This window comes from Vulpes lagopus, chromosome X (genome assembly GCF_018345385.1).
Source record: "Vulpes lagopus strain Blue_001 chromosome X, ASM1834538v1, whole genome shotgun sequence".
NCBI classification, from domain to species: domain Eukaryota; kingdom Metazoa; phylum Chordata; class Mammalia; order Carnivora; family Canidae; genus Vulpes; species Vulpes lagopus.
Genome location: NC_054848.1, coordinates 93329468 through 93338149, shown reverse-complemented (window position 1 = coordinate 93338149; position 8682 = coordinate 93329468). Strand labels below are relative to the sequence as shown.

At 38.5% G+C, this 8682-nt stretch overlaps 1 pseudogene; it reads left to right on the top strand.

The window, feature by feature from the left end:
* The first annotated feature begins 6665 nt into the window (after positions 1-6665).
* Positions 6666-8574, top strand: LOC121482645 (annotated as a pseudogene).
* Positions 8575-8682: the final 108 nt, after the last annotated feature.

Below are 8682 nucleotides of genomic sequence, written 5' to 3'. Positions count from 1 at the left end.
TGAAGATTTTAATTAAAATATTTTATACAGGTAAAAACCTTTTCAATCACAATTTCTGTTGAAGTTCACCATAATATAAAGAAGCTAATTTACTTTAAAAGGCAGGCTACGCACTTAATATTTACACTGTAATCTAGTTCTTTGGGGAATTAAAAACATCTCTGTGTCTTAAAATCTTTACAAAAGCAGAAATGCGACTCTAGAAACCAGTCAAAACCTACGACTGAAACTTTCTGAATATTGTAAGAGATCAAGATATTGGGATGTAATGTCCTGTACTTAGGAGAAAGGGAGGTGAATTTTAAATTACAACAACCTTGGGATCCCTGGGTGGTGCAGCGGTTTGGCTCCTGCTTTTGGCCCAGGGCACAATCCGGGAGACCCTGGAGGAGACCCTGGATCGAGTCCCACTTCGGGCTCCCGGTGCATGGAGCCTGCTTCCCCCTCTGCCTGTGTCTCTGCCTCTCTCTCTCTCTCTGTGACTATCATAAATAAATAAAAATTAAAAAAAATTAAATTACAATAACCTTGAAACATTGAAATAAATCGTTTTGTATTCTTTCTGTCCCTTGAAATTATCAATCTTATGCCTTTAAAATGAAAACATCCCACAACTGCCTGAAACCAAAAAAATAAAAAGGAAAAGGAGGTTTCTTTCTTTTAAAATTTAAACTGCTAAAATGGCTTTTGAGCCCAGACTCTAGCACCTTTCAGAACAAATAGGCGTCAAATATCCATGTTGGAGAGAAGTGCATATTTGTTCTGCCTTTGTAATGTAAATTTTCTGCCACTTCCATCTTCCCTAAGACCTAAGAACCACTCTTAACCGTATAAAGAATTAGGGAGAGGTGCCTAGTTGGCTCAGAGGGTTAACTGCCTTCTGCTCAGGTCCAGATCTCAGGTCCTGGGATCTCCCAGCATAGGGCTCTCTACTGAGCAGGGAGCCTGCTTCTCCTTCTCCCTTGGCCCTACCCACACCCCCTTGCTTGTGCTCTTTTGCTCTATCAAATAAATACATAAAATCTTAAAAAAAAAAAAAAAAAAAAGGAAGCGGGCAGCCCGGGTAGCTCAGCGGTTTGGCGCCACCTTCAGCCCGGGGTGTGATCCTGGGGACCCGGGTTCAAGTCCCACATCGGGCTCCCTGCATGGAGCCTGCTTCTCCCTCTGCCTGGGTCTCTGCCCTTCTCTCTGTGTTTCAAATGAATAAATAAATAAAATTTTAAAAATCTAAAAATAAAAAAATAATAATAAATAAAAAATAGGAAGCAAATAAGTGATACTAAACCTTGATAGATTATATTTGTGTAGATTGTAATTAAGTGTTCTAAAATTGTTTAATAAGGCAGCCCAGGTGGCTCAGCGGTTTAGCGCCGCCTGCAGCCCAGGGTGTGATCCTGCAGACCTGGGACTGAGTCCCACGTCGGGCTCCTTGCGTGGAGCCTGCTTCTCCCTCTGCCTGTGTCTCTGCCTGTGTCTCTCTCTGTGTGTCTCTCATGAATAAATAAATGAAATCTTTAAAAAAATAAAATAGTTTAATAGGGGGGCACCTGTGTAGCTCAGTGGTTGCGCATCTGCCTTTGGCTCTGGTCCTGATCCGGAGATCCCAGGATGGAGTCCCTATCAGGCTCCCTGCGGGGAGCCTACTTCTCCACTTCTCCATTTATTCTCATGAATAAATAAATAAAATCCTAAAAAATAGAAGGAAGGAAGAAAGAAAGAAAGAAAGAAAGAAAGAAAGAAAGAAAGAAAGAAAGAAAAAGAAAGAAAGAAGAAAGATAGATTTAATAGCCCTAGAAATCTGACGTCGTGGTATATTTTATTATCTTGAGGTGTTATACGTCATAGAAATAACCAAATTTCCTTGCCAATTTCATCATAATGAACTCTAACCAAAATTTCAACAATGGTCATTTTTAATTCTTGTCATTTACAATTATGCTTTTACACTAATGCTATTGCAAATGTGTTTCCTCTTCAGTGAGACTCACAGAAAGAACTCTTGAGTACGGTTTCTGGTGACCACAGGATCATCAAACTGAATTAGGTAAAAATTTCAAAAACTAGCAGAAAAAAATGGATTAAGGCAAAATAAAAATTAATAACATGAAATTGAATGAACTGAGGAAGATAATAATTTTTATGACTTTCCTTAAAGATGCCTAGGTTTTTAAATGTTTTGTTTTTTCAGGTCTAAGGTAATCTTTTTTGTTAAGCTACCTAAGCAATTCCAATTTCGATAAATCATACAACCGTAAGCAGAATTAAAACATTCATCTGAACCCTCCAGAATTAAAAGGCTAAGCATTGTTATATTTTTATGGCTATATATTTACACAAGATCAATAAGAATTTGTTTTCCTTCTAACAGGATACAATTGGAATCACTGGTTATATTAATCGGGCTTTAACTGGAATGTCATATTTGAAATATGCATAGACTCAGATATGATCAGATTTAAGGAACTCAGACTTTATGGAGCCAGTAGAGCCCCTTATACATGTTGGCCTCAAACTTTCCTTACAAAGCTTCCAGTAGCCTTAGCTGGTGAGTAAAGGAGGATACATCCTAGCAGGTTCAAGAATATCAGGATATTTGGGAGACCTAGAAAAGAGAGGAAATCACCCAAATCTAGAACTATTCCAGGCAAAATCCAGTTAAGAATTTGGTACAAGTTTTGGTTTGGCTTATAGCCTAGAGAGGCTATTAAAAGTTCAATCTGGAAATTCCATATAAAAAGGTCAAGCAAAACAGATTTAAAAGAACCTTTGTGGCCAAAGACTATTCATGCTCTGTTTGTGTAAATAATTAGGAGAGACTGTTAAGACTAAATTTGTTTAATAGTGAAAGGTAATATAAGGGAAGGGAGAAGAAATGTGTGGGAAATATCAGGAAGGGAGACAGAACATAAAGACTCCTAACTCTGGGAAATGAACTAGGGGTGGTGGAAAGGGAGGAGGGCGGGGGGTGGGGGTGAATGGGTGACAGGCACTGAGGGGGACACTTGACGGGATGAGCACTGGGTGTTATTCTGTATGTTGGTAAATTGAACACCAATAAAAATTAATTTATTAAAAAAATAAAAATAAAAAAAGACTAAATTTGTTTTGTAAACAAATGTTAGTTTGGCTACCTTTGATAAAAAATGAGGGTGATTATACAGAACAAAAATGGTTTAAGCAACATGAGTAAATGTTAGATTCTAATACTGTTTATGATAAACTAGACTAGATCCTCTAGTCCCTGACTACCACTCTGAAACATGTATTGATTTTTATCCTACCTTTCTGAGTTGGATTCATTTGAGAACAAAAACTGCCCTTTTTCCTCAAGCCCTGCAAAATAAATATGAACAACTTGAGGTAAACTTCAAAGAAATAACCACAATAGCTCATGTAGAGACAGTATTCATGCCTATTGCTGTGTGGGCCATTGAAAGTTCACCAGAGACATTTGAGCTACCAACTAGGAAAATCTATCATACTGCCACTGCCTGGTCTCCCTCTATCTGAAAATACTTCAATGTTGAAATCCAGACATCTTCTCCACAGGCATTCTTCAGAAATCAGAAACTGATTTATATTTTGAACCTAATCATTAACCATTGTTTGTTTCATTTGTTTCTAGAGAAATGTACCCGATATCTTGAACCACAGGCCTATCTCTGAAAATATATCTGCATAACCACTTCCTGAAATGATTTTAACTGAATTTACCCAACATGAGAACTAAGCCTGGTTCCATAAGATGGAACAGTTTGGGGCCCCTGGGGGGTTCAATTGGTTAAGCAACTTTCCTAGAGTCCTGGGATCAGCCCCATCCAGGACAGGCTCCCTGCTCTGCAGTAAAGTCAGCTTCTCCTTCTCCCTCTGCCCCTCCTCTCTGCTCATGCTCTCTCTCTCAGTCTCTCTCTCTCTCTCTCTCTCTCTCATAAATAAAATCTTTAAAAGAAAAAAAAAAAAGAAGAGGGACTCTCCTGGGTGGCTCAGTGGTTGAGTGCCTGCCTTTGGCTCAGGGCATGATCCCAGAATCCCGGGATCCAGTCCCGCATCCGACTCCCCACAGGGAAACTGCTTCTCTCTCTGCCTCTCTCTCTCTGTGTCTCTCATGAATAAATACATAAATAAATCTAAAAGAAGAAAGAAAGAAAAAGAAAGAAGAAGAAAGAAAGAAAGAAAGAAAGAAAGAAAGAAAGAAAGAAAGAAAGAAAAAAAGAAAGAAAGAAGAAAGAAAGAAAGAAAGAAAGAAAGAAAGAAAGAAAGAAAGAAAGAAAGAAAGAAAGAAAGAACCATTTATTAGCTCCACTTTTAATGTGTGAAACTTGAAGGAAGTTTCAGAGGAAGAAAATGCAGGGGGTTCCCAGGACAGGTTTCCAGAATATTGGCCACTTTGGCATAAAGATAATTTTGAGCTAAAAGTAATAGAAACCCAACAGATGCAGGAAAAGCTCTCTGCCTTCCCCTCAACTGCCTAAGTTTAGACTGGAAAGGAGAGCCTGTACCAGGTAGGAAGAGAATTATTAACTGAGACTCCCCTCTACCTAAGAAACTTACCTATATAATAGAGCAACCTTGTTTTTCCAAACATCTCCTTTCACCTTCCTCCTAATGGCTCCCCTTTGTATCCTCAGACTCCTACCCCTCTCCTTAGTTCATATAAACTTCATGTTGTCTCATGGTCTTTGGAATTATATGTCTGTGTAAATTCCCATATGTAGACATATGATTGATTTTCTCCTGTCAATCTGTCTCTTGACAATTTGATTCTAAGTCCACTAAGTCTACACCAATATCTTAAATATGAATAGAATAAAAACATAAAAGGCACACGCCAGTCTGTACATCCAGAACAGACAAAAAAAACATAGAGGGATGCCTGGGTGGCTCAGCAGTTGAGCGTCTGCCTTTGGCTGGGGGTGTGATCCTGGAGGCCCCTGGATCGAGTCCCACATCAGGCTTCCCTGCATGGAGCCTGCTTCTCCCTCTGCCTGTGTCTCTGCCTCTCTCTGTGTGTGTTTCTCATGAATAAATAAATAAAATATTAAAAAAAGAAACATAGACAAGGGTGTGAGAACTGAAATATATAAACCACCACTCAAAAAAATTAAAAAATTGAAAATAAATAAATAAACCACCACTCAATTCCCAGAGTAACTGCTAAGTACTACATATGACATTCAAATTCAAACAGCATAGTTAAGGTTTGCACAAATAAACTGACATTGAAACTACTATGCATATGATGTGGGAAACAAAGGCAAAAAAAAAATTAAATGTCCTTACTGCCTACAGCCCATTGACAAGTCCTTGAAACAGTTAGAGTGACCTTCCACTGGGAGCTCAGCTGCCTGGATGTTGACACTTTGCTAAGGGCAAAAAGCAATCTTAGCTTGACAATACCCCTGCCAGACCGCTCCAGGATCCCTTCTTTAACATATAAAAATTCCTCTGAAAACTTCCTTTATCTCTACCCCCTAAGACACATGTTAGTAATCATCCTCCAAGCTAATAGCACACCAATATAGATCTGAAGTATCTCATGACTGAGTTTTTACTCAACAGTAATACATGACCTTTTTCTAACAGGAGCTAGCCCCCTCAGGATCCTGGAAATCTTGTTTCCTAAATACCTTGTAGGCTTGTGCTGTCCCTAAACCCTCCCAACTTGAAGTATACAATCAATCAAAGGACACAACCCAGTGCAGCTACTTTCTGCCCACAGGTCCTGTGCCCAGGCATTAACAAAATCAATTTTTTGCATGGGAGACATCTCAAGATTTCTTCCTTGGCCAACAGCTCCAAACCCCATCACTTCAAACCACATCACAAAAAAAGCAAGTTAGAACTTAGAGTCTGAACATAATTATGTTGATTAGATACTAAAATAACAATATCAATTATCTCAAATGGATTGTGATAAACCCACTCTCTAACATAAAAATCATAACTCCCAGAATGCAATCCAAAATGACTTGACATCAAGAAATCACGGAAAATCTAACCAATTCTCAAGGGAAAGGACATTCAAAAAATGCTACATCAGAGATAAACCAGATACCTGAATTATCACAAAAATGCATTAAAACCCCTTTTCTATCTAATAACTCAACAAGAGGGAAAGGTGAAAACTCTTGAAGGAAAAAAAAAAGAACACTTCTGATTTTTTTTTTTACACTTCTGATTTTTTAAAAAAGATTTTATTTATTTATTCATGAGAGACACACAGAGAGAGGCAGAGACATAGGCAGAAGAAGAAGCAGATTCCCTGAGGGGAGGCCTATGTGGGACTCCAAACCAGGACCCCAGGATCACGACCTGAACCAAAGGCAGACGCTAAACCACTGAGCCACCAAGGTTTTGCAAAAACCAAAAGTTTTAAGCAAACAAAGGTATATATTACAATAAAGGTCCAAATAAAATTTTACAACTGAAAAACAGAGTCCAAAATAAAAATTTGGGGATGTCTCGTTGACTCAGTGGTTCAGCTTATGCCTCAGGCTCAGGACAAGGTCCCAGAGTCCCAAGATTGAGTCCCACATCCGGCTCCCCTCAAGGAGCCTGCTTCTCCCTCTGCCTGTTTCTCTGCCTCTCTCTGTGTGTCTCTCATGAATAAATAAGTAAAATCTTTAAAAAAATAAAAATTTCACTGGGTTGGGTTCAACAGCATAATGGAGATGACAGAGGAAATAATAGGTGAACATAAGCATAGATTCAGGTAAATTAAACAGAATAACAAAGAATAACAACAGAATAACAAAGAGAAACAAAATTTTAACAAAATGGACAGAGCCCAAAGAACATGTGGGACAATATCAAAAGGCCACAGTGTCAACGGACTCCAAGAATGACAAGAGATAAAGATTGGAACATAAAACACATTTGAATAAAATGGTAGTTATAATCTCAAATTTGATGAAAGAAATAAATTCACACAAAAAGAAATATAACATACTAAAAAAAAGATAAACCAAAAGAAAGCCATATCCAGATACATGATAATGAAGTAGGTAAAAATCAAAAATAAATAAAAATACTGAAAGTATCTAGAGATGAGATATAAGAGAATCTGCATGATTAGAGGATGGGTCATGAGAAACCATACAGGGCAAAGAAACATGAACATAAAGGAGGAAAGATAAAGAATTCTTTTTTGTTTTTTTTTAAGATTTTATTTATTCATGAGAGACACAGAGAGAGAGGCAGAGACATAGGCAGAGGGAGAAGCAGACTCCCTTTAGGGAACCCAAGGAGGGACTCAATCCTGGGACCCCAGGATCATGCCCTGGGCTGGAGGTGGCACTAAACCACTGAGCCACCGAGGCTGCCCCAAGATAAAGAATTCTATATGTGTGTAAGGCTTCTACATTCTACTTGAAGTGGTAAAATATCAAATTTAAACAGGATGCAAAAATACAAATATATATATGTGTGTGTATATATATGTGTAGTAATATGAGCAGTCACTATAAATTATGATTGCATATAGGAAAAAGAAAAGTAATTAAAATAGAATACTAAAAGCTATTCAAAGGTACTGGGATGGCTCAGGTGGTTGAGTGACTCTTAGTTTAGGTTCAAATCATGATTTCATGGGTAATGGGATGGAGCCCTGTTTGGGGCTCTGAGCTCAGTGTGGAGTCTGCTTGAAAGACACTCTCCCTCTGCCCTTCATCCCTCTCTCAAGTGAATGAATAAATCGTCTTTAAAAAATGAAAACATAAAAAAATGAAATGATTGCTATTCAAACAATCAAAATGAAAGCACGATACAAAGCACAGAGAAAAAAAAGAGACAAATGGAAAACAAAGAATAAAATTATAGACCCAATCAAAAAAAATATTAAAATGTAAGTGGTATAAAGCACAAATGAAAACACTGTCAGACTGCATTAAAAAAAAAAACAACCTTGAATGTCCTGTTTAAGACCCAACTGTATGTTCTCTCTAAGATGCCTATGTTAAATAAGTAGATATACATGGATTAAAAATAAAAGCCTAGGGCAGCCTGGATGGCTCAGGGGTTTAGCGCCTGCCTTCAGCCCAGGGCATGATCCTGGAGACCCAGGATCGAGTCCCACGTATGGCTCCCTGCATGGAGCCTGCTTCTCCCTCTGCCTGTGCCTCTGCCTCTTTCTCTCTCTCTCTGTGTCTCTCATGAATAAATAAATAAAATCATTTAAAAAAGAATTCTATGTAGGCTGCTCAGAGGGATACCGTGAATCTAAGATTGACCACCACATGTATCATAGCCTGTACCTGAAAGTGAAGGGTAACGTGTTCAAGAACAAGCATATTCTCATGGAACACATCCACAAGCTGAAAGCAGACAAGGCTCACAAGAAGCTTCTGGCTAACCAGGCTGAGGCCCGCATATCTAAGACCAAGGAGGCCGGCAAGCGCCGTGAAGAGCGGCTCCAGGCCAAGAAAGAGGAAATCATCAAGACTCTGTCCAAGCAGGAAGAGACCAAGAAATAAAACTCCCTCTCTCTTGTCTGTACATAGTGGACTCAGCATTAATCAGATCAGTTATTCAATAAAACAAACCTGTATCTGCCAAAAAAAAAAAAAAAAGAAATAAGGAGCGACATTGATTACATAATGATTATAGGGTCACATCATCATGAAGAAACAATCGTACTCAACGTGCATGCACCTAACAACATATCTTGGTTCTGGAACAATTAAA